General features: G+C 45.7%; 10 non-coding genes across 10 annotated transcripts; all 10 read left to right on the top strand.

Annotated features, from left to right (window-relative positions):
- Positions 1-30: 30 nt before the first annotated feature.
- LOC130351881 (U2 spliceosomal RNA) lies at positions 31-221 on the top strand. Its single transcript, XR_008888410.1, has one exon. It is a non-coding gene; the product is annotated as a U2 spliceosomal RNA (small nuclear RNA).
- A 2,090-nt stretch (positions 222-2,311) lies between these two features.
- On the top strand, positions 2,312-2,502 carry LOC130351879 (U2 spliceosomal RNA). The gene has a single exon (XR_008888409.1). It is a non-coding gene; the product is annotated as a U2 spliceosomal RNA (small nuclear RNA).
- A 2,097-nt stretch (positions 2,503-4,599) lies between these two features.
- Positions 4,600-4,790, top strand: LOC130351878 (U2 spliceosomal RNA). Its single transcript, XR_008888408.1, has one exon. It is a non-coding gene; the product is annotated as a U2 spliceosomal RNA (small nuclear RNA).
- Positions 4,791-6,846: 2,056 nt separating this feature from the next.
- On the top strand, positions 6,847-7,037 carry LOC130351876 (U2 spliceosomal RNA). The gene has a single exon (XR_008888406.1). It is a non-coding gene; the product is annotated as a U2 spliceosomal RNA (small nuclear RNA).
- Positions 7,038-9,137: 2,100 nt separating this feature from the next.
- LOC130351833 (U2 spliceosomal RNA) lies at positions 9,138-9,330 on the top strand. Its single transcript, XR_008888371.1, has one exon. It is a non-coding gene; the product is annotated as a U2 spliceosomal RNA (small nuclear RNA).
- Positions 9,331-11,426: 2,096 nt separating this feature from the next.
- LOC130351875 (U2 spliceosomal RNA) lies at positions 11,427-11,617 on the top strand. Its single transcript, XR_008888405.1, has one exon. It is a non-coding gene; the product is annotated as a U2 spliceosomal RNA (small nuclear RNA).
- Positions 11,618-13,712: 2,095 nt separating this feature from the next.
- LOC130351873 (U2 spliceosomal RNA) lies at positions 13,713-13,903 on the top strand. Its single transcript, XR_008888404.1, has one exon. It is a non-coding gene; the product is annotated as a U2 spliceosomal RNA (small nuclear RNA).
- Positions 13,904-17,597: 3,694 nt separating this feature from the next.
- LOC130351839 (U2 spliceosomal RNA) lies at positions 17,598-17,785 on the top strand. Its single transcript, XR_008888375.1, has one exon. It is a non-coding gene; the product is annotated as a U2 spliceosomal RNA (small nuclear RNA).
- Positions 17,786-19,872: 2,087 nt separating this feature from the next.
- LOC130351872 (U2 spliceosomal RNA) lies at positions 19,873-20,063 on the top strand. Its single transcript, XR_008888403.1, has one exon. It is a non-coding gene; the product is annotated as a U2 spliceosomal RNA (small nuclear RNA).
- Positions 20,064-22,590: 2,527 nt separating this feature from the next.
- On the top strand, positions 22,591-22,781 carry LOC130351871 (U2 spliceosomal RNA). Its single transcript, XR_008888402.1, has one exon. It is a non-coding gene; the product is annotated as a U2 spliceosomal RNA (small nuclear RNA).
- Positions 22,782-24,596: the final 1,815 nt, after the last annotated feature.

The raw sequence follows: 24,596 nt of genomic DNA, 5'->3' as shown, positions 1-24,596 counted from the left end.
GACCTTGTTGGGCCCGCCCCTTTCACGGTTATCGCTTCTCGGCCTTTTGGCTAAGATCAAGTGTAGTATCTGTTCTTATCAGTTTAATATCTGATACGTCCCCTATCTGGGGACCATATATTAAATGGATTTTTGAGAACGGGGGCCGATTTCGAAGCTTGCTTCCGTCGCCCTATGCATTGACCCGATATGGCAGTATCTTCGGGTACAGTGCACCACCCCCTTACAGGGTTAAAAAGAAAGATTCCTACTTTCATTGCTACCTGCTTGCTGGCTAGCCAGCTAGCCAGCCCTGTGGGCCTTGCTGCTGCTGCAGCCAAAAAACAAAAGGTGGTGCTGCTGCTGCTTCTGCTGCTTCTGCTTCTGCTTGTGTCTGGCCCCTGTTGGAGCGTCCAGGCACAGGACTTCTGCTGCTGCTGACTAAATGGCCTCCTTAATTGGATCATTTGAGTAGCCAGCACACCTGTGCAGGTAGGGCATGACATGATAGGCAGCTGCCTTGATAGCGGGTGGGTGCTGAATGTTCCTAATTGACAAAATAAGATTAATGCTTATGAAGAAATATAAAATCTCATCCCTTCCCCAATATCGCGCCACACCCCTACCCCTTAATTCCCTGGTTGAACTTGATGGACATATGTCTTTTTTCGACCGTACTAACTATGTAACTATGTAACATAACATGGGGGGGGGGGGGTCTCCTGGCTGTTCACACAGGTGTGTCATTGCTGTACATTGACCATGCATTGCTTCTGTGGTATTGCAAAGGCAAAGACAAATGCTTCCAGCCATCCATTGCACTAATGGATTGGTCATCAGCTGGCTGTCTATGTCCCGCATCAATATAGACCAAAGTACAGAGGGTTAGGCTATGCTATTGTGCACCTACCTGATGCATCAGAAGGTGCGAGGCCCTTGCTAAATTCTGTGCACAGACTTTGAGATCTATGCTTTAGACTGTATCTAAACCTGCTCCAACATGGACTGACATTCTGGCCTACTTTCAGCCGATGCGACTTGTCTGTCGCTGAACAGTCGCTTTTTATGTATTCAGCACCTATGTATAATGTTGTAAAAATGCTCTAGAAGCTAAAGTCGCAGAAATGTCACACATATTTGGCCTGCAACTTTCTGTGCGACAAATTCAGACAGGAAAAATCAGTATAAATCCTTAGAAAATGATCCCCCAGTGTCTCCATCTGCTGGCGGTATTGAATAAGCATTGCTGCACTGATGGGGTATGCATTAGACGAAAAAAAAGAAGAAAAAGAAGAATAATACGCCCAGAAAAGAGGCGAAAAGGAGAAAAACGTAAAAAAACGTGAAAAAAAAGTAAGAGGAAGAGAAGGGAAAAAAAGGTGGAAATGGGTTTAAAAGTGATTTCGGCGGAGAAATATATATATATATATATATATATATATATATATATATATATATATGCGCACACACACACATAGATATAAACGTATTCTCCGTTGAGATATTGCAGCCGCTGCTGTGTCCAGGCCCAGGAGCCTTAGCACTGTGCTGTGATGTCACTCAATACCACTGACATCACTAGGTGTAAACAACATCTCTCCTTTGCTGTGTATGTGACTATGGAGCTGTTTGGTGATGTCGTCTATTACGGCCTTCATAGAAGCAACAGGAGATTGTTGCATCCATCTTGAACCCTCAGAACTACAGTGCTATGATGTCACTCACTTCCACAGGCCTTGCAGAGTGTAAACAACAACAACCCAGCTTTGTTGTGTATGTAACCATAGGGATTTGTGATGTCACCTAGAACCTTCACAGCAGCGACAGCTTTATGAGGAGCATCAGCACTGCTCTGCCTGAGCAGAACCATCACCGCCATAGGTTGTCAAATAACCCGGATTTAACCCACACAGGTAAGTCCAATGGGGTGCAGGCATGTCCTCTATGCTTACAGCTTCCCGTGGGTGTTGGTTTGATACCGTTTGGGGACAGCCAAGGAGGCATCTGCAGGCAACAAAGGTAGGTGTGTGCTTGTGTGTGTGTTTCCTATGCAGATCCTAAGCCCAGTGTCACATGCAAGTAGGAGGAGTAAGAAGGGTTCCTGGCAAATCCGGGTTATGGATTGCATTTAAAAAGGCCCCGTGGGAGTGCAATGGGCCCCTGTCTTGCTGCTTAGCAATAATGGTATGGGTTTAGGTTCTGCTGTGTGTACTGGTGGTTGACTGCCCCCCAGCCCAGAGTGTGCATGGAAAATTGTCTGGCAGCCTCCCTGACAGCAAGCAGTGATAGTGCCCATGAAGGGGACCTTGTTGGGCCCGCCCCTTTCACGGTTATCGCTTCTCGGCCTTTTGGCTAAGATCAAGTGTAGTATCTGTTCTTATCAGTTTAATATCTGATACGTCCCCTATCTGGGGACCATATATTAAATGGATTTTTGAGAACGGGGGCCGATTTCGAAGCTTGCTTCCGTCGCCCTATGCATTGACCCGATATGGCAGTATCTTCGGGTACAGTGCACCACCCCCTTACAGGGTTAAAAAGAAAGATTCCTACTTTCATTGCTACCTGCTTGCTGGCTAGCCAGCTAGCCAGCCCTGTGGGCCTTGCTGCTGCTGCAGCCAAAAAACAAAAGGTGGTGCTGCTGCTGCTTCTGCTGCTTCTGCTTCTGCTTGTGTCTGGCCCCTGTTGGAGCGTCCAGGCACAGGACTTCTGCTGCTGCTGACTAAATGGCCTCCTTAATTGGATCATTTGAGTAGCCAGCACACCTGTGCAGGTAGGGCATGACATGATAGGCAGCTGCCTTGATAGCGGGTGGGTGCTGAATGTTCCTAATTGACAAAATAAGATTAATGCTTATGAAGAAATATAAAATCTCATCCCTTCCCCAATATCGCGCCACACCCCTACCCCTTAATTCCCTGGTTGAACTTGATGGACATATGTCTTTTTTCGACCGTACTAACTATGTAACTATGTAACATAACATGGGGGGGGGGGGGGGGGGGGTCTCCTGGCTGTTCACACAGGTGTGTCATTGCTGTACATTGACCATGCATTGCTTCTGTGGTATTGCAAAGGCAAAGACAAATGCTTCCAGCCATCCATTGCACTAATGGATTGGTCATCAGCTGGCTGTCTATGTCCCGCATCAATATAGACCAAAGTACAGAGGGTTAGGCTATGCTATTGTGCACCTACCTGATGCATCAGAAGGTGCGAGGCCCTTGCTAAATTCTGTGCACAGACTTTGAGATCTATACTTTAGACTGTATCTAAACCTGCTCCAACATGGACTGACATTCTGGCCTACTTTCAGCCGATGCGACTTGTCTGTCGCTGAACAGTCGCTTTTTATGTATTCAGCACCTATGTATAATGTTGTAAAAATGCTCTAGAAGCTAAAGTCGCAGAAATGTCACACATATTTGGCCTGCAACTTTCTGTGCGACAAATTCAGACAGGAAAAATCAGTATAAATCCTTAGAAAATGATCCCCCAGCGTCTCCATCTGCTGGCGGTATTGAATAAGCATTGCTGCACTGATGGGGTATGCATTAGACGAAAAAAAAGAAGAAAAAGAAGAATAATACGCCCAGAAAAGAGGCGAAAAGGAGAAAAACGTAAAAAAACGTGAAAAAAAAGTAAGAGGAAGAGAAGGGAAAAAAAGGTGGAAATGGGTTTAAAAGTGATTTCGGCGGAGAAATATATATATATATATATATATATATATATATATATATATATATATGCGCACACACACACATAGATATAAACGTATTCTCCGTTGAGATATTGCAGCCGCTGCTGTGTCCAGGCCCAGGAGCCTTAGCACTGTGCTGTGATGTCACTCAATACCACTGACATCACTAGGTGTAAACAACATCTCTCCTTTGCTGTGTATGTGACTATGGAGCTGTTTGGTGATGTCGTCTATTACGGCCTTCATAGAAGCAACAGGAGATTGTTGCATCCATCTTGAACCCTCAGAACTACAGTGCTATGATGTCACTCACTTCCACAGGCCTTGCAGAGTGTAAACAACAACAACCCAGCTTTGTTGTGTATGTAACCATAGGGATTTGTGATGTCACCTAGAACCTTCACAGCAGCGACAGCTTTATGAGGAGCATCAGCACTGCTCTGCCTGAGCAGAACCATCACCGCCATAGGTTGTCAAATAACCCGGATTTAACCCACACAGGTAAGTCCAATGGGGTGCAGGCATGTCCTCTATGCTTACAGCTTCCCGTGGGTGTTGGTTTGATACCGTTTGGGGACAGCCAAGGAGGCATCTGCAGGCAACAAAGGTAGGTGTGTGCTTGTGTGTGTGTTTCCTATGCAGATCCTAAGCCCAGTGTCACATGCAAGTAGGAGGAGTAAGAAGGGTTCCTGGCAAATCCGGGTTATGGATTGCATTTAAAAAGGCCCCGTGGGAGTGCAATGGGCCCCTGTCTTGCTGCTTAGCAATAATGGTATGGGTTTAGGTTCTGCTGTGTGTACTGGTGGTTGACTGCCCCCCAGCCCAGAGTGTGCATGGAAAATTGTCTGGCAGCCTCCCTGACAGCAAGCAGTGATAGTGCCCATGAAGGGGACCTTGTTGGGCCCGCCCCTTTCACGGTTATCGCTTCTCGGCCTTTTGGCTAAGATCAAGTGTAGTATCTGTTCTTATCAGTTTAATATCTGATACGTCCCCTATCTGGGGACCATATATTAAATGGATTTTTGAGAACGGGGGCCGATTTCGAAGCTTGCTTCCGTCGCCCTATGCATTGACCCGATATGGCAGTATCTTCGGGTACAGTGCACCACCCCCTTACAGGGTTAAAAAGAAAGATTCCTACTTTCATTGCTACCTGCTTGCTGGCTAGCCAGCTAGCCAGCCCTGTGGGCCTTGCTGCTGCTGCAGCCAAAAAACAAAAGGTGGTGCTGCTGCTGCTTCTGCTGCTTCTGCTTCTGCTTGTGTCTGGCCCCTGTTGGAGCGTCCAGGCACAGGACTTCTGCTGCTGCTGACTAAATGGCCTCCTTAATTGGATCATTTGAGTAGCCAGCACACCTGTGCAGGTAGGGCATGGGTAGGGCATGACATGATAGGCAGCTGCCTTGATAGCGGGTGGGTGCTGAATGTTCCTAATTGACAAAATAAGATTAATGCTTATGAAGAAATATAAAATCTCATCCCTTCCCCAATATCGCGCCACACCCCTACCCCTTAATTCCCTGGTTGAACTTGATGGACATATGTCTTTTTTCGACCGTACTAACTATGTAACTATGTAACATAACATGGGGGGGGGGGGGGGGGGGGTCTCCTGGCTGTTCACACAGGTGTGTCATTGCTGTACATTGACCATGCATTGCTTCTGTGGTATTGCAAAGGCAAAGACAAATGCTTCCAGCCATCCATTGCACTAATGGATTGGTCATCAGCTGGCTGTCTATGTCCCGCATCAATATAGACCAAAGTACAGAGGGTTAGGCTATGCTATTGTGCACCTACCTGATGCATCAGAAGGTGCGAGGCCCTTGCTAAATTCTGTGCACAGACTTTGAGATCTATGCTTTTCAGCCGATGCGACTTGTCTGTCGCTGAACAGTCGCTTTTTATGTATTCAGCACCTATGTATAATGTTGTAAAAATGCTCTAGAAGCTAAAGTCGCAGAAATGTCACACATATTTGGCCTGCAACTTTCTGTGCGACAAATTCAGACAGGAAAAAATCAGTATAAATCCTTAGAAAATGATCCCCCAGTGTCTCCATCTGCTGGCGGTATTGAATAAGCATTGCTGCACTGATGGGGGTATGCATTAGACGAAAAAAAAGAAGAAAAAGAAGAATAATACGCCCAGAAAAGAGGCGAAAAGGAGAAAAACGTAAAAAAACGTGAAAAAAAAGTAAGAGGAAGAGAAGGGAAAAAAAGGTGGAAATGGGTTTAAAAGTGATTTCGGCGGAGAAATATATATATAAATATATATATATATATATATATATATATGCGCACACACACACATAGATATAAACGTATTCTCCGTTGAGATATTGCAGCCGCTGCTGTGTCCAGGCCCAGGAGCCTTAGCACTGTGCTGTGATGTCACTCAATACCACTGACATCACTAGGTGTAAACAACATCTCTCCTTTGCTGTGTATGTGACTATGGAGCTGTTTGGTGATGTCGTCTATTACGGCCTTCATAGAAGCAACAGGAGATTGTTGCATCCATCTTGAACCCTCAGAACTACAGTGCTATGATGTCACTCACTTCCACAGGCCTTGCAGAGTGTAAACAACAACAACCCAGCTTTGTTGTGTATGTAACCATAGGGATTTGTGATGTCACCTAGAACCTTCACAGCAGCGACAGCTTTATGAGGAGCATCAGCACTGCTCTGCCTGAGCAGAACCATCACCGCCATAGGTTGTCAAATAACCCGGATTTAACCCACACAGGTAAGTCCAATGGGGTGCAGGCATGTCCTCTATGCTTACAGCTTCCCGTGGGTGTTGGTTTGATACCGTTTGGGGACAGCCAAGGAGGCATCTGCAGGCAACAAAGGTAGGTGTGTGCTTGTGTGTGTGTTTCCTATGCAGATCCTAAGCCCAGTGTCACATGCAAGTAGGAGGAGTAAGAAGGGTTTCCTGGCAAATCCGGGTTATGGATTGCATTTAAAAAGGCCCCGTGGGAGTGCAATGGGCCCCTGTCTTGCTGCTTAGCAATAATGGTATGGGTTTAGGTTCTGCTGTGTGTACTGGTGGTTGACTGCCCCCCAGCCCAGAGTGTGCATGGAAAATTGTCTGGCAGCCTCCCTGACAGCAAGCAGTGATAGTGCCCATGAAGGGGACCTTGTTGGGCCCGCCCCTTTCACGGTTATCGCTTCTCGGCCTTTTGGCTAAGATCAAGTGTAGTATCTGTTCTTATCAGTTTAATATCTGATACGTCCCCTATCTGGGGACCATATATTAAATGGATTTTTGAGAACGGGGGCCGATTTCGAAGCTTGCTTCCGTCGCCCTATGCATTGACCCGATATGGCAGTATCTTCGGGTACAGTGCACCACCCCCTTACAGGGTTAAAAAGAAAGATTCCTACTTTCATTGCTACCTGCTTGCTGGCTAGCCAGCTAGCCAGCCCTGTGGGCCTTGCTGCTGCTGCAGCCAAAAAACAAAAGGTGGTGCTGCTGCTGCTTCTGCTGCTTCTGCTTCTGCTTGTGTCTGGCCGCTGTTGGAGCGTCCAGGCACAGGACTTCTGCTGCTGCTGACTAAATGGCCTCCTTAATTGGATCATTTGAGTAGCCAGCACACCTGTGCAGGTAGGGCATGACATGATAGGCAGCTGCCTTGATAGCGGGTGGGTGCTGAATGTTCCTAATTGACAAAATAAGATTAATGCTTATGAAGAAATATAAAATCTCATCCCTTCCCCAATATCGCGCCACACCCCTACCCCTTAATTCCCTGGTTGAACTTGATGGACATATGTCTTTTTTCGACCGTACTAACTATGTAACTATGTAACATAACATGGGGGGGGGTCTCCTGGCTGTTCACACAGGTGTGTCATTGCTGTACATTGACCATGCATTGCTTCTGTGGTATTGCAAAGGCAAAGACAAATGCTTCCAGCCATCCATTGCACTAATGGATTGGTCATCAGCTGGCTGTCTATGTCCCGCATCAATATAGACCAAAGTACAGAGGGTTAGGCTATGCTATTGTGCACCTACCTGATGCATCAGAAGGTGCGAGGCCCTTGCTAAATTCTGTGCACAGACTTTGAGATCTATGCTTTAGACTGTATCTAAACCTGCTCCAACATGGACTGACATTCTGGCCTACTTTCAGCCGATGCGACTTGTCCTGTCCGCTGAACAGTCGCTTTTTATGTATTCAGCACCTATGTATAATGTTGTAAAAAATGCTCTAGAAGCTAAAGTCGCAGAAATGTCACACATATTTGGCCTGCAACTTTCTGTGCGACAAATTCAGACAGGAAAAATCAGTATAAATCCTTAGAAAATGATCCCCCAGTGTCTCCATCTGCTGGCGGTATTGAATAAGCATTGCTGCACTGATGGGGTATGCATTAGACGAAAAAAAAGAAGAAAAAGAAGAATAATACGCCCAGAAAAGAGGCGAAAAGGAGAAAAACGTAAAAAAACGTGAAAAAAAAGTAAGAGGAAGAGAAGGGAAAAAAAGGTGGAAATGGGTTTAAAAGTGATTTCGGCGGAGAAATATATATATATATATATATATATATATATATATATATATATATATATGCGCACACACACACATAGATATAAACGTATTCTCCGTTGAGATATTGCAGCCGCTGCTGTGTCCCAGGCCCAGGAGCCTTAGCACTGTGCCTGTGATGTCACTCAATACCACTGACATCACTAGGTGTAAACAACATCTCTCCTTTGCTGTGTATGTGACTATGGAGCTGTTTGGTGATGTCGTCTATTACGGCCTTCATAGAAGCAACAGGAGATTGTTGCATCCATCTTGAACCCTCAGAACTACAGTGCTATGATGTCACTCACTTCCACAGGCCTTGCAGAGTGTAAACAACAACAACCCAGCTTTGTTGTGTATGTAACCATAGGGATTTGTGATGTCACCTAAGAAACCTTCACAGCAGCGACAGCTTTATGAGGGAGCATCAGCACTGCTCTGCCTGAGCAGAACCATCACCGCCATAGGTTGTCAAATAACCCGGATTTAACCCACACAGGTAAGTCCAATGGGGTGCAGGCATGTCCCTCTATGCTTACAGCTTCCCGTGGGTGTTGGTTTGATACCGTTTGGGGACAGCCAAGGAGGCATCTGCAGGCAACAAAGGTAGGTGTGTGCTTGTGTGTGTGTTTCCTATGCAGATCCTAAGCCCAGTGTCACATGCAAGTAGGAGGAGTAAGAAGGGTTCCTGGCAAATCCGGGTTATGGATTGCATTTAAAAAGGCCCCGTGGGAGTGCAATGGGCCCCCTGTCTTGCTGCTTAGCAATAATGGTATGGGTTTTAGGTTCTGCTGTGTGTACTGGTGGTTGACTGCCCCCCAGCCCAGAGTGTGCATGGAAAATTGTCTGGCAGGCCTCCCTGACAGCAAGCAGTGATAGTGCCCATGAAGGGGACCTTGTTGGGCCCGCCCCTTTCACGGTTATCGCTTCTCGGCCCTTTTGGCTAAGATCAAGTGTAGTATCTGTTCTTATCAGTTTAATATCTGATACGTCCCCTATCTGGGGGACCATATATTAAATGGATTTTTGAGAACGGGGGCCGATTTCGAAGCTTGCTTCCGTCGCCCTATGCATTGACCCGATATGGCAGTATCTTCGGGTACAGTGCACCACCCCCTTACAGGGTTAAAAAGAAAGATTCCTACTTTCATTGCTACCTGCTTGCTGGCTAGCCAGCTAGCCAGCCCTGTGGGGCCTTGCTGCTGCTGCAGCCAAAAAACAAAAGGTGGTGCTGCTGCTGCTTCTGCTGCTTCTGCTTGTGTCTGGCCCCTGTTGGAGCGGTCCAGGCACAGGGACTTCTGCTGCTGCTGACTAAATGGCCTCCTTAATTGGATCATTTGAGTAGCCAGCACACCTGTGCAGGTAGGGCATGACATGATAGGCAGCTGCCTTGATAGCGGGTGGGTGCTGAATGTTCCTAATTGACAAAATAAGATTAATGCTTATGAAGAAATATAAAATCAAGAAATATAAAATCTCATCCCTTCCCCAATATCGCGCCACACCCCTACCCCTTAATTCCCTGGTTGAACTTGATGGACATATGTCTTTTTTCGACCGTACTAACTATGTAACTATGTAACATAACATGGGGGGGGGGGGGGGTCTCCTGGCTGTTCACACAGGTGTGTCATTGCTGTACATTGACCATGCATTGCTTCTGTGGTATTGCAAAGGCAAAGACAAATGCTTCCAGCCATCCATTGCACTAATGGATTGGTCATCAGCTGGCTGTCTATGTCCCGCATCAATATAGACCAAAGTACAGAGGGTTAGGCTATGCTATTGTGCACCTACCTGATGCATCAGAAGGTGCGAGGCCCTTGCTAAATTCTGTGCACAGACTTTGAGATCTATGCTTTAGACTGTATCTAAACCTGCTCCAACATGGACTGACATTCTGGCCTACTTTCAGCCGATGCGACTTGTCTGTCGCTGAACAGTCGCTTTTTATGTATTCAGCACCTATGTATAATGTTGTAAAAATGCTCTAGAAGCTAAAGTCGCAGAAATGTCACACATATTTGGCCTGCAACTTTCTGTGCGACAAATTCAGACAGGAAAAATCAGTATAAATCCTTAGAAAATGATCCCCCAGTGTCTCCATCTGCTGGCGGTATTGAATAAGCATTGCTGCACTGATGGGGTATGCATTAGACGAAAAAAAAGAAGAAAAAGAAGAATAATACGCCCAGAAAAGAGGCGAAAAGGAGAAAAACGTAAAAAAACGTGAAAAAAAAGTAAGAGGAAGAGAAGGGAAAAAAAGGTGGAAATGGGTTTAAAAGTGATTTCGGCGGAGAAATATATATATATATATATATATATATATATATATATATGCGCACACACACACATAGATATAAACGTATTCTCCGTTGAGATATTGCAGCCGCTGCTGTGTCCAGGCCCAGGAGCCTTAGCACTGTGCTGTGATGTCACTCAATACCACTGACATCACTAGGTGTAAACAACATCTCTCCTTTGCTGTGTATGTGACTATGGAGCTGTTTGGTGATGTCGTCTATTACGGCCTTCATAGAAGCAACAGGAGATTGTTGCATCCATCTTGAACCCTCAGAACTACAGTGCTATGATGTCACTCACTTCCACAGGCCTTGCAGAGTGTAAACAACAACAACCCAGCTTTGTTGTGTATGTAACCATAGGGATTTGTGATGTCACCTAGAACCTTCACAGCAGCGACAGCTTTATGAGGAGCATCAGCACTGCTCTGCCTGAGCAGAACCATCACCGCCATAGGTTGTCAAATAACCCGGATTTAACCCACACAGGTAAGTCCAATGGGGTGCAGGCATGTCCTCTATGCTTACAGCTTCCCGTGGGTGTTGGTTTGATACCGTTTGGGGACAGCCAAGGAGGCATCTGCAGGCAACAAAGGTAGGTGTGTGCTTGTGTGTGTGTTTCCTATGCAGATCCTAAGCCCAGTGTCACATGCAAGTAGGAGGAGTAAGAAGGGTTCCTGGCAAATCCGGGTTATGGATTGCATTTAAAAAGGCCCCGTGGGAGTGCAATGGGCCCCTGTCTTGCTGCTTAGCAATAATGGTATGGGTTTAGGTTCTGCTGTGTGTACTGGTGGTTGACTGCCCCCCAGCCCAGAGTGTGCATGGAAAATTGTCTGGCAGCCTCCCTGACAGCAAGCAGTGATAGTGCCCATGAAGGGGACCTTGTTGGGCCCGCCCCTTTCACGGTTATCGCTTCTCGGCCTTTTGGCTAAGATCAAGTGTAGTATCTGTTCTTATCAGTTTAATATCTGATACGTCCCCTATCTGGGGACCATATATTAAATGGATTTTTGAGAACGGGGGCCGATTTCGAAGCTTGCTTCCGTCGCCCTATGCATTGACCCGATATGGCAGTATCTTCGGGTACAGTGCACCACCCCCTTACAGGGTTAAAAAGAAAGATTCCTACTTTCATTGCTACCTGCTTGCTGGCTAGCCAGCTAGCCAGCCCTGTGGGCCTTGCTGCTGCTGCAGCCAAAAAACAAAAGGTGGTGCTGCTGCTGCTTCTGCTGCTTCTGCTTGTGTCTGGCCCCTGTTGGAGCGTCCAGGCACAGGACTTCTGCTGCTGCTGACTAAATGGCCTCCTTAATTGGATCATTTGAGTAGCCAGCACACCTGTGCAGGTAGGGCATGACATGATAGGCAGCTGCCTTGATAGCGGGTGGGTGCTGAATGTTCCTAATTGACAAAATAAGATTAATGCTTATGAAGAAATATAAAATCTCATCCCTTCCCCAATATCGCGCCACACCCCTACCCCTTAATTCCCTGGTTGAACTTGATGGACATATGTCTTTTTTCGACCGTACTAACTATGTAACTATGTAACATAACATGGGGGGGGGGGGGGGGGGGGGGTCTCCTGGCTGTTCACACAGGTGTGTCATTGCTGTACATTGACCATGCATTGCTTCTGTGGTATTGCAAAGGCAAAGACAAATGCTTCCAGCCATCCATTGCACTAATGGATTGGTCATCAGCTGGCTGTCTATGTCCCGCATCAATATAGACCAAAGTACAGAGGGTTAGGCTATGCTATTGTGCACCTACCTGATGCATCAGAAGGTGCGAGGCCCTTGCTAAATTCTGTGCACAGACTTTGAGATCTATGCTTTAGACTGTATCTAAACCTGCTCCAACATGGACTGACATTCTGGCCTACTTTCAGCCGATGCGACTTGTCTGTCGCTGAACAGTCGCTTTTTATGTATTCAGCACCTATGTATAATGTTGTAAAAATGCTCTAGAAGCTAAAGTCGCAGAAATGTCACACATATTTGGCCTGCAACTTTCTGTGCGACAAATTCAGACAGGAAAAATCAGTATAAATCCTTAGAAAATGATCCCCCAGTGTCTCCATCTGCTGGCGGTATTGAATAAGCATTGCTGCACTGATGGGGTATGCATTAGACGAAAAAAAAGAAGAAAAAGAAGAATAATACGCCCAGAAAAGAGGCGAAAAGGAGAAAAACGTAAAAAAACGTGAAAAAAAAGTAAGAGGAAGAGAAGGGAAAAAAAGGTGGAAATGGGTTTAAAAGTGATTTCGGCGGAGAAATATATATATATATATATATATATATATATATATATATATATATATATGCGCACACACACACATAGATATAAACGTATTCTCCGTTGAGATATTGCAGCCGCTGCTGTGTCCAGGCCCAGGAGCCTTAGCACTGTGCTGTGATGTCACTCAATACCACTGACATCACTAGGTGTAAACAACATCTCTCCTTTGCTGTGTATGTGACTATGGAGCTGTTTGGTGATGTCGTCTATTACGGCCTTCATAGAAGCAACAGGAGATTGTTGCATCCATCTTGAACCCTCAGAACTACAGTGCTATGATGTCACTCACTTCCACAGGCCTTGCAGAGTGTAAACAACAACAACCCAGCTTTGTTGTGTATGTAACCATAGGGATTTGTGATGTCACCTAGAACCTTCACAGCAGCGACAGCTTTATGAGGAGCATCAGCACTGCTCTGCCTGAGCAGAACCATCACCGCCATAGGTTGTCAAATAACCCGGATTTAACCCACACAGGTAAGTCCAATGGGGTGCAGGCATGTCCTCTATGCTTACAGCTTCCCGTGGGTGTTGGTTTGATACCGTTTGGGGACAGCCAAGGAGGCATCTGCAGGCAACAAAGGTAGGTGTGTGCTTGTGTGTGTGTTTCCTATGCAGATCCTAAGCCCAGTGTCACATGCAAGTAGGAGGAGTAAGAAGGGTTCCTGGCAAATCCGGGTTATGGATTGCATTTAAAAAGGCCCCGTGGGAGTGCAATGGGCCCCTGTCTTGCTGCTTAGCAATAATGGTATGGGTTTAGGTTCTGCTGTGTGTACTGGTGGTTGACTGCCCCCCAGCCCAGAGTGTGCATGGAAAATTGTCTGGCAGCCTCCCTGACAGCAAGCAGTGATAGTGCCCATGAAGGGGACCTTGTTGGGCCCGCCCCTTTCACGGTTATCGCTTCTCGGCCTTTTGGCTAAGATCAAGTGTAGTATCTGTTCTTATCAGTTTAATATCTGATACGTCCCCTATCTGGGGACCATATATTAAATGGATTTTTGAGAACGGGGGCCGATTTCGAAGCTTGCTTCCGTCGCCCTATGCATTGACCCGATATGGCAGTATCTTCGGGTACAGTGCACCACCCCCTTACAGGGTTAAAAAGAAAGATTCCTACTTTCATTGCTACCTGCTTGCTGGCTAGCCAGCTAGCCAGCCCTGTGGGCCTTGCTGCTGCTGCAGCCAAAAAACAAAAGGTGGTGCTGCTGCTGCTTCTGCTGCTTCTGCTTCTGCTTGTGTCTGGCCCCTGTTGGAGCGTCCAGGCACAGGACTTCTGCTGCTGCTGACTAAATGGCCTCCTTAATTGGATCATTTGAGTAGCCAGCACACCTGTGCAGGTAGGGCATGACATGATAGGCAGCTGCCTTGATAGCGGGTGGGTGCTGAATGTTCCTAATTGACAAAATAAGATTAATGCTTATGAAGAAATATAAAATCTCATCCCTTCCCCAATATCGCGCCACACCCCTACCCCTTAATTCCCTGGTTGAACTTGATGGACATATGTCTTTTTTCGACCGTACTAACTATGTAACTATGTAACATAACATGGGGGGGGGGGGTGTCTCCTGGCTGTTCACACAGGTGTGTCATTGCTGTACATTGACCATGCATTGCTTCTGTGGTATTGCAAAGGCAAAGACAAATGCTTCCAGCCATCCATTGCACTAATGGATTGGTCATCAGCTGGCTGTCTATGTCCCGCATCAATATAGACCAAAGTACAGAGGGTTAGGCTATGCTATTGTGCACCTACCTGATGCATCAGAAGGTGCGAGGCCCTTGCTAAATTCTGTGCACAGACTTTGAGATCTATGCTTTAGACTGTATCTAAACCTGCTCCAACATGGACTGACATTCTGGCCTACTTTCAGCCGATGCGACTTGTCTGTCGCTGAACAGTCGCTTTTTATGTATTCAGCACCTATGTATAATGTTGTAAAAATGCTCTAGAAGCTAAAGTCGCAGAAATGTCACACATATTTGGCCTGCAACTTTCTGTGCGACAAATTCAGACAGGAAAAATCAGTATAAATCCTTAGAAAATGATCCCCCAGTGTCTCCATCTGCTGGCGGTATTGAATAAGCATTGCTGCACTGATGGGGTATGCATTAGACGAAAAAAAAGAAGAAAAAGAAGAATAATACGCCCAGAAAAGAGGCGAAAAGGAGAAAAACGTAAAAAAACGTGAAAAAAAAGTAAGAGGAAGAGAAGGGAAAAAAAGGTGGAAATGGGTTTAAAAGTGATTTCGGCGGAGAAATATATATATATATATATATATATATATATATATATATATATATGCGCACACACACACATAGATATAAACGTATTCTCCGTTGAGATATTGCAGCCGCTGCTGTGTCCAGGCCCAGGAGCCTTAGCACTGTGCTGTGATGTCACTCAATACCACTGACATCACTAGGTGTAAACAACATCTCTCCTTTGCTGTGTATGTGACTATGGAGCTGTTTGGTGATGTCGTCTATTACGGCCTTCATAGAAGCAACAGGAGATTGTTGCATCCATCTTGAACCCTCAGAACTACAGTGCTATGATGTCACTCACTTCCACAGGCCTTGCAGAGTGTAAACAACAACAACCCAGCTTTGTTGTGTATGTAACCATAGGGATTTGTGATGTCACCTAGAACCTTCACAGCAGCGACAGCTTTATGAGGAGCATCAGCACTGCTCTGCCTGAGCAGAACCATCACCGCCATAGGTTGTCAAATAACCCGGATTTAACCCACACAGGTAAGTCCAATGGGGTGCAGGCATGTCCTCTATGCTTACAGCTTCCCGTGGGTGTTGGTTTGATACCGTTTGGGGACAGCCAAGGAGGCATCTGCAGGCAACAAAGGTAGGTGTGTGCTTGTGTGTGTGTTTCCTATGCAGATCCTAAGCCCAGTGTCACATGCAAGTAGGAGGAGTAAGAAGGGTTCCTGGCAAATCCGGGTTATGGATTGCATTTAAAAAGGCCCCGTGGGAGTGCAATGGGCCCCTGTCTTGCTGCTTAGCAATAATGGTATGGGTTTAGGTTCTGCTGTGTGTACTGGTGGTTGACTGCCCCCCAGCCCAGAGTGTGCATGGAAAATTGTCTGGCAGCCTCCCTGACAGCAAGCAGTGATAGTGCCCATGAAGGGGACCTTGTTGGGCCCGCCCCTTTCACGGTTATCGCTTCTCGGCCTTTTGGCTAAGATCAAGTGTAGTTTCGGCTCACTTGGTCTGGCCAGAGGGTGTCTGGGGTACCCGGCTCCTTGGCCTTGGGGGATCGTCCTTCCTAACGGAGGGACTTCACCCCCTTGCTGCAATTGGGGAGCCGGCCTAGTCCCCGGACAACGGGGAGCGATCCCCTTTCACTGCCCACATTCTCTGGGGGAGTGTCTTTTGTTCCTGTTGGACGTGATTTTCTACAAGATGGCAGAAGAACCGGAGATGCCTGGAACCAGAGAAGAGGAGATGCCCTTTTTCGGGAGGATTAAAAATGGCGTTCGCATCCTGCTGAAGGACTCTGCTAAGAGAGGAAGAGGACTTTCTTTTGTAGTGGAGGACATGCTGTTTGGACTTCTGCACGTATCCAAGGTACAGATTCTTTCTATGCTGGAATTCCCCAAGAGGGGGTGTTATGACATAATCTTTGTCTCTGATGAAGATTGTGATTCATTTTGTAAGAAAGTGGATGCCTCTAAGACTCATGTAATCTGGGAAGGCGTGGAAGTTATTCCCCATTTTCCAGGGAAAGAAAAAATATTGACTGTAAGAATGTATAGTCCATATATCCCTGAGGAGGACATAGTTGTTTTTTTGGACCAGTTTTGTGAAGAGATTGTGCCTTTGGGTAAAGTATTTAACCAGTATGGGGTTTGGACAACAAAATGGAAGTTTAAAGTAAAATTTAGGGAGGAGGCGGGAGGGGGAACAGTGTTTCCTCCTTCCCGTTTCAAGATAGGTTCCATAAATGGGGACCTGTTTTTTGCTGGAATGCAGAATTTCTGCCGTAAGTGCAGACAATATGGACACCTGAAAGATGAATGTACGTATCTATGGTGTTATAAATGCCAGAAGGAAGGACATGGAACAGAGTCGTGTACCCTGAGGGGTAAATGTAATTTGTGTAACCAAAGTGGACATTTGTACGCAAATTGTCCAAAGAAGAAAAAGAAGAGAGAAGATGTGGGTTTGCTGCAAGATGAACCAGAAATTAATAAGAAGACTGGGCATTACTCTAAAAACTGCCCAGAAAAATCTGTGGCTATGGAGTTTGAAAGTGAAGTAAAGTTGAAGAGGAAGAAAAAAGAAGAAGAAAGTGGGAGTGAGGCTTCTGAAGGGGAGCCAACAGAGGAATTGAAGAAAAGATTTCTTGGTGAATATTTTGTTGGTTTTTTGGGCGAGGTGCTGGACCAAGCCCCAAAGGAAGAAAGAGAAGTATTTGTGCAAGATTTACTAAAATTTAAAATAAAAGTGAACACTCGACTTGAAACTGCGAGGGAAAAAGTATTGCAGTCCTTAAAGCCTGATGTGGGACGCTTCATGGCGACCTACCAAGTGTCGCCATGGTTGGCAGTTCCAGTTAAAAAAGCTTTGAAGAGTGGAGCTCTTCAATTCGGATTAATTGATTATTTGGGAGTTTTTGCTTGGAGAAAGGGTTTGATTTTGGAATAAGGTTTATTTGAGTTTTTGTTGTTAGTTATGTTGTTTTAATTTGTTTTATTTTGGAAATAAATAAAAAAGTTACCTGATGATGAGCACAAAAATCTAGTTCACATAAGATCTTAGAACTATGATTTAGTTCTGAGGGAAACTTAAAAAAAAATCTGTTCTTATCAGTTTAATATCTGGTACGTCCCCTATCTGGGGACCATATATTAAATGGATTTTTGAGAACGGGGGCCGATTTCGAAGCTTGCTTCCGTCGCCCTATGCATTGACCCGATATGGCAGTATCTTCGGGTACAGTGCACCACCCCCTTACAGGGTTAAAAAGAAAGATTCCTACTTTCATTGCTACCTGCTTGCTGGCTAGCCAGCTAGCCAGCCCTGTGGGCCTTGCTGCTGCTGCAGCCAAAAAACAAAAGGTGGTGCTGCTGCTGCTTCTGCTGCTTCTGCTTCTGCTTGTGTCTGGCCCCTGTTGGAGCGTCCAGGCACAGGACTTCTGCTGCTGCTGACTAAATGGCCTCCTTAATTGGATCATTTGAGTAGCCAGCACACCTGTGCAGGTAGGGCATGACATGATAGGCAGCTGCCTTGATAGCGGGTGGGTGCTGAATGTTCCTAATTGACAAAATAAGATTAATGCTTATGAAGAAATATAAAATCTCATCCCTTCCCCAATATCGCGCCACACCCCTACCCCTTAATTCCCTGGTTGAACTTGATGGACATATGTCTTTTTTCGACCGTACTAACTATGTAACTATGTAACATAACATGGGGGGGGGGGGTCTCCTGGCTGTTCACACAGGTGTGTCATTGCTGTACATTGACCATGCATTGCTTCTGTGGTATTGCAAAGGCAAAGACAAATGCTTCCAGCCATCCATTGCACTAATGGATTGGTCATCAGCTGGCTGTCTATGTCCCGCATCAATATAGACCAAAGTACAGAGGGTTAGGCTATGCTATTGTGCACCTACCTGATGCATCAGAAGGTGCGAGGCCCTTGCTAAATTCTGTGCACAGACTTTGAGATCTATGCTTTAGACTGTATCTAAACCTGCTCCAACATGGACTGACATTCTGGCCTACTTTCAGCCGATGCGACTTGTCTGTCGCTGAACAGTCGCTTTTTATGTATTCAGCACCTATGTATAATGTTGTAAAAATGCTCTAGAAGCTAAAGTCGCAGAAATGTCACACATATTTGGCCTGCAACTTTCTGTGCGACAAATTCAGACAGGAAAAATCAGTATAAATCCTTAGAAAATGATCCCCCAGTGTCTCCATCTGCTGGCGGTATTGAATAAGCATTGCTGCACTGATGGGGTATGCATTAGACGAAAAAAAAGAAGAAAAAGAAGAATAATACGCCCAGAAAAGAGGCGAAAAGGAGAAAAACGTAAAAAAACGTGAAAAAAAAGTAAGAGGAAGAGAAGGGAAAAAAAGGTGGAAATGGGTTTAAAAGTGATTTCGGCGGAGAAATATATATATATATATATATATATATATATATATATATATATATGCGCACACACACACATAGATATAAACGTATTCTCCGTTGAGATATTGCAGCCGCTGCTGTGTCCAGGCCCAGGAGCCTTAGCACTGTGCTGTGATGTCACTCAATACCACTGACATCACTAGGTGTAAACAACATCTCTCCTTTGCTGTGTATGTGACTATGGAGCTGTTTGGTGATGTCGTCTATTACGGCCTTCATAGAAGCAACAGGAGATTGTTGCATCCATCTTGAACCCTCAGAACTACAGTGCTATGATGTCACTCACTTCCACAGGCCTTGCAGAGTGTAAACAACAACAACCCAGCTTTGTTGTGTATGTAACCATAGGGATTTGTGATGTCACCTAGAACCTTCACAGCAGCGACAGCTTTATGAGGAGCATCAGCACTGCTCTGCCTGAGCAGAACCATCACCGCCATAGGTTGTCAAATAACCCGGATTTAACCCACACAGGTAAGTCCAATGGGGTGCAGGCATGTCCTCTATGCTTACAGCTTCCCGTGGGTGTTGGTTTGATACCGTTTGGGGACAGCCAAGGAGGCATCTGCAGGCAACAAAGGTAGGTGTGTGCTTGTGTGTGTGTTTCCTATGCAGATCCTAAGCCCAGTGTCACATGCAAGTAGGAGGAGTAAGAAGGGTTCCTGGCAAATCCGGGTTATGGATTGCATTTAAAAAGGCCCCGTGGGAGTGCAATGGGCCCCTGTCTTGCTGCTTAGCAATAATGGTATGGGTTTAGGTTCTGCTGTGTGTACTGGTGGTTGACTGCCCCCCAGCCCAGAGTGTGCATGGAAAATTGTCTGGCAGCCTCCCTGACAGCAAGCAGTGATAGTGCCCATGAAGGGGACCTTGTTGGGCCCGCCCCTTTCACGGTTATCGCTTCTCGGCCTTTTGGCTAAGATCAAGTGTAGTATCTGTTCTTATCAGTTTAATATCTGATACGTCCCCTATCTGGGGACCATATATTAAATGGATTTTTGAGAACGGGGGCCGATTTCGAAGCTTGCTTCCGTCGCCCTATGCATTGACCCGATATGGCAGTATCTTCGGGTACAGTGCACCACCCCCTTACAGGGTTAAAAAGAAAGATTCCTACTTTCATTGCTACCTGCTTGCTGGCTAGCCAGCTAGCCAGCCCTGTGGGCCTTGCTGCTGCTGCAGCCAAAAAACAAAAGGTGGTGCTGCTGCTGCTTCTGCTGCTTCTGCTTCTGCTTGTGTCTGGCCCCTGTTGGAGCGTTCAGGCACAGGACTTCTGCTGCTGCTGACTAAATGGCCTCCTTAATTGGATCATTTGAGTAGCCAGCACACATGTGCAGGTAGGGCATGACATGATAGGCAGCTGCCTTGATAGCGGGTGGGTGCTGAATGTTCCTAATTGACAAAATAAGATTAATGCTTATGAAGAAATATAAAATCTCATCCCTTCCCCAATATCGCGCCACACCCCTACCCCTTAATTCCCTGGTTGAACTTGATGGACATATGTCTTTTTTCGACCGTACTAACTATGTAACTATGTAACATAACATGGGGGGGGGGGGGGGGGGGGTCTCCTGGCTGTTCACACAGGTGTGTCATTGCTGTACATTGACCATGCATTGCTTCTGTGGTATTGCAAAGGCAAAGACAAATGCTTCCAGCCATCCATTGCACTAATGGATTGGTCATCAGCTGGCTGTCTATGTCCCGCATCAATATAGACCAAAGTACAGAGGGTTAGGCTATGCTATTGTGCACCTACCTGATGCATCAGAAGGTGCGAGGCCCTTGCTAAATTCTGTGCACAGACTTTGAGATCTATGCTTTAGACTGTATCTAAACCTGCTCCAACATGGACTGACATTCTGGCCTACTTTCAGCCGATGCAACTTGTCTGTCGCTGAACAGTCGCTTTTTATGTATTCAGCACCTATGTATAATGTTGTAAAAATGCTCTAGAAGCTAAAGTCGCAGAAATGTCACACATATTTGGCCTGCAACTTTCTGTGCGACAAATTCAGACAGGAAAAATCAGTATAAATCCTTAGAAAATGATCCCCCAGTGTCTCCATCTGCTGGCGGTATTGAATAAGCATTGCTGCACTGATGGGGTATGCATTAGACGAAAAAAAAGAAGAAAAAGAAGAATAATACGCCCAGAAAAGAGGCGAAAAGGAGAAAAACGTAAAAAAACGTGAAAAAAAAGTAAGAGGAAGAGAAGGGAAAAAAAGGTGGAAATGGGTTTAAAAGTGATTTCGGCGGAGAATATATATATATATATATATATATATATATATATATGCGCACACACACACATAGATATAAACGTATTCTCCGTTGAGATATTGCAGCCGCTGCTGTGTCCAGGCCCAGGAGCCTTAGCACTGTGCTGTGATGTCACTCAATACCACTGACATCACTAGGTGTAAACAACATCTCTCCTTTGCTGTGTATGTGACTATGGAGCTGTTTGGTGATGTCGTCTATTACGGCCTTCATAGAAGCAACAGGAGATTGTTGCATCCATCTTGAACCCTCAGAACTACAGTGCTATGATGTCACTCACTTCCACAGTAGTGTTGCTTGCGAATATTCGCAATTCGAATATTATTCGCGAATATCGCATATTCGCGAATTCGCGAATTTCGCGAATATAGCGCTATATATTCGTAATTACGAATATTCATTTTTTTTCTTTTTTTTTCTTCACAGTACACATCACAGTGATCACCCCTCTCTGCTTCCAGCTTGTGTGGTGTAAAGAAGGCTCTAATACTACTGTGTGAGACTGGCGTGCGAAAATTCGCATATACGAAAATTAACATATGCTAATTTTCGCATATGCGAATTTACACATGTTAATTTTCGCATACACATATTTTCGCATATGCGAAAATAAAACGAGAATATAACGAATATGCGAATATTCGCGAATATATGACGAATATTCGTCCATATATTCGCGAATATTCGCGAATTCGAATATGGCCTATGCCGCTCAACACTATTCCACAGGCCTTGCAGAGTGTAAACAACAACAACCCAGCTTTGTTGTGTATGTAACCATAGGGATTTGTGATGTCACCTAGAACCTTCACAGCAGCGACAGCTTTATGAGGAGCATCAGCACTGCTCTGCCTGAGCAGAACCATCACCGCCATAGGTTGTCAAATAACCCGGATTTAACCCACACAGGTAAGTCCAATGGGGTGCAGGCATGTCCTCTATGCTTACAGCTTCCCGTGGGTGTTGGTTTGATACCGTTTGGGGACAGCCAAGGAGGCATCTGCAGGCAACAAAGGTAGGTGTGTGCTTGTGTGTGTGTTTCCTATGCAGATCCTAAGCCCAGTGTCACATGCAAGTAGGAGGAGTAAGAAGGGTTCCTGGCAAATCCGGGTTATGGATTGCATTTAAAAAGGCCCCGTGGGAGTGCAATGGGCCCCTGTCTTGCTGCTTAGCAATAATGGTATGGGTTTAGGTTCTGCTGTGTGTACTGGTGGTTGACTGCCCCCCAGCCCAGAGTGTGCATGGAAAATTGTCTGGCAGCCTCCCTGACAGCAAGCAGTGATAGTGCCCATGAAGGGGACCTTGTTGGGCCCGCCCCTTTCACGGTTATCGCTTCTCGGCCTTTTGGCTAAGATCAAGTGTAGTATCTGTTCTTATCAGTTTAATATCTGATACGTCCCCTATCTGGGGACCATATATTAAATGGATTTTTGAGAACGGGGGCCGATTTCGAAGCTTGCTTCCGTCGCCCTATGCATTGACCCGATATGGCAGTATCTTCGGGTACAGTGCACCACCCCCTTACAGGGTTAAAAAGAAAGATTCCTACTTTCATTGCTACCTGCTTGCTGGCTAGCCAGCTAGCCAGCCCTGTGGGCCTTGCTGCTGCTGCAGCCAAAAAACAAAAGGTGGTGCTGCTGCTGCTTCTGCTGCTTCTGCTTCTGCTTGTGTCTGGCCCCTGTTGGAGCGTCCAGGCACAGGACTTCTGCTGCTGCTGACTAAATGGCCTCCTTAATTGGATCATTTGAGTAGCCAGCACACCTGTGCAGGTAGGGCATGACATGATAGGCAGCTGCCTTGATAGCGGGTGGGTGCTGAATGTTCCTAATTGACAAAATAAGATTAATGCTTATGAAGAAATATAAAATCTCATCCCTTCCCCAATATCGCGCCACACCCCTACCCCTTAATTCCCTGGTTGAACTTGATGGACATATGTCTTTTTTCGACCGTACTAACTATGTAACTATGTAACATAACATGGGGGGGGGGGGGGGGGGGGGTCTCCTGGCTGTTCACACAGGTGTGTCATTGCTGTACATTGACCATGCATTGCTTCTGTGGTATTGCAAAGGCAAAGACAAATGCTTCCAGCCATCCATTGCACTAATGGATTGGTCATCAGCTGGCTGTCTATGTCCCGCATCAATATAGACCAAAGTACAGAGGGTTAGGCTATGCTATTGTGCACCTACCTGATGCATCAGAAGGTGCGAGGCCCTTGCTAAATTCTGTGCACAGACTTTGAGATCTATGCTTTAGACTGTATCTAAACCTGCTCCAACATGGACTGACATTCTGGCCTACTTTCAGCCGATGCGACTTGTCTGTCGCTGAACAGTCGCTTTTTATGTATTCAGCACCTATGTATAATGTTGTAAAAATGCTCTAGAAGCTAAAGTCGCAGAAATGTCACACATATTTGGCCTGCAACTTTCTGTGCGACAAATTCAGACAGGAAAAATCAGTATAAATCCTTAGAAAATTATCCCCCAGTGTCTCCATCTGCTGGCGGTATTGAATAAGCATTGCTGCACTGATGGGGTATGCATTAGACGAAAAAAAAGAAGAAAAAGAAGAATAATACGCCCAGAAAAGAGGCGAAAAGGAGAAAAACGTAAAAAAACGTGAAAAAAAAGTAAGAGGAAGAGAAGGGAAAAAAAGGTGGAAATGGGTTTAAAAGTGATTTCGGCGGAGAAATATATATATATATATATATATATATATATATATATATATATATATGCGCACACACACACATAGATATAAACGTATTCTCCGTTGAGATATTGCAGCCGCTGCTGTGTCCAGGCCCAGGAGCCTTAGCACTGTGCTGTGATGTCACTCAATACCACTGACATCACTAGGTGTAAACAACATCTCTCCTTTGCTGTGTATGTGACTATGGAGCTGTTTGGTGATGTCGTCTATTACGGCCTTCATAGAAGCAACAGGAGATTGTTGCATCCATCTTGAACCCTCAGAACTACAGTGCTATGATGTCACTCACTTCCACAGGCCTTGCAGAGTGTAAACAACAACAACCCAGCTTTGTTGTGTATGTAACCATAGGGATTTGTGATGTCACCTAGAACCTTCACAGCAGCGACAGCTTTATGAGGAGCATCAGCACTGCTCTGCCTGAGCAGAACCATCACCGCCATAGGTTGTCAAATAACCCGGATTTAACCCACACAGGTAAGTCCAATGGGGTGCAGGCATGTCCTCTATGCTTACAGCTTCCCGTGGGTGTTGGTTTGATACCGTTTGGGGACAGCCAAGGAGGCATCTGCAGGCAACAAAGGTAGGTGTGTGCTTGTGTGTGTGTTTCCTA

The sequence above is a fragment of the Hyla sarda genome, unplaced genomic scaffold (assembly GCF_029499605.1).
Source record: "Hyla sarda isolate aHylSar1 unplaced genomic scaffold, aHylSar1.hap1 scaffold_999, whole genome shotgun sequence".
NCBI classification, from domain to species: Eukaryota; Metazoa; Chordata; class Amphibia; order Anura; family Hylidae; genus Hyla; species Hyla sarda.
This window is presented reverse-complemented; position numbering and strand designations above follow the sequence as displayed.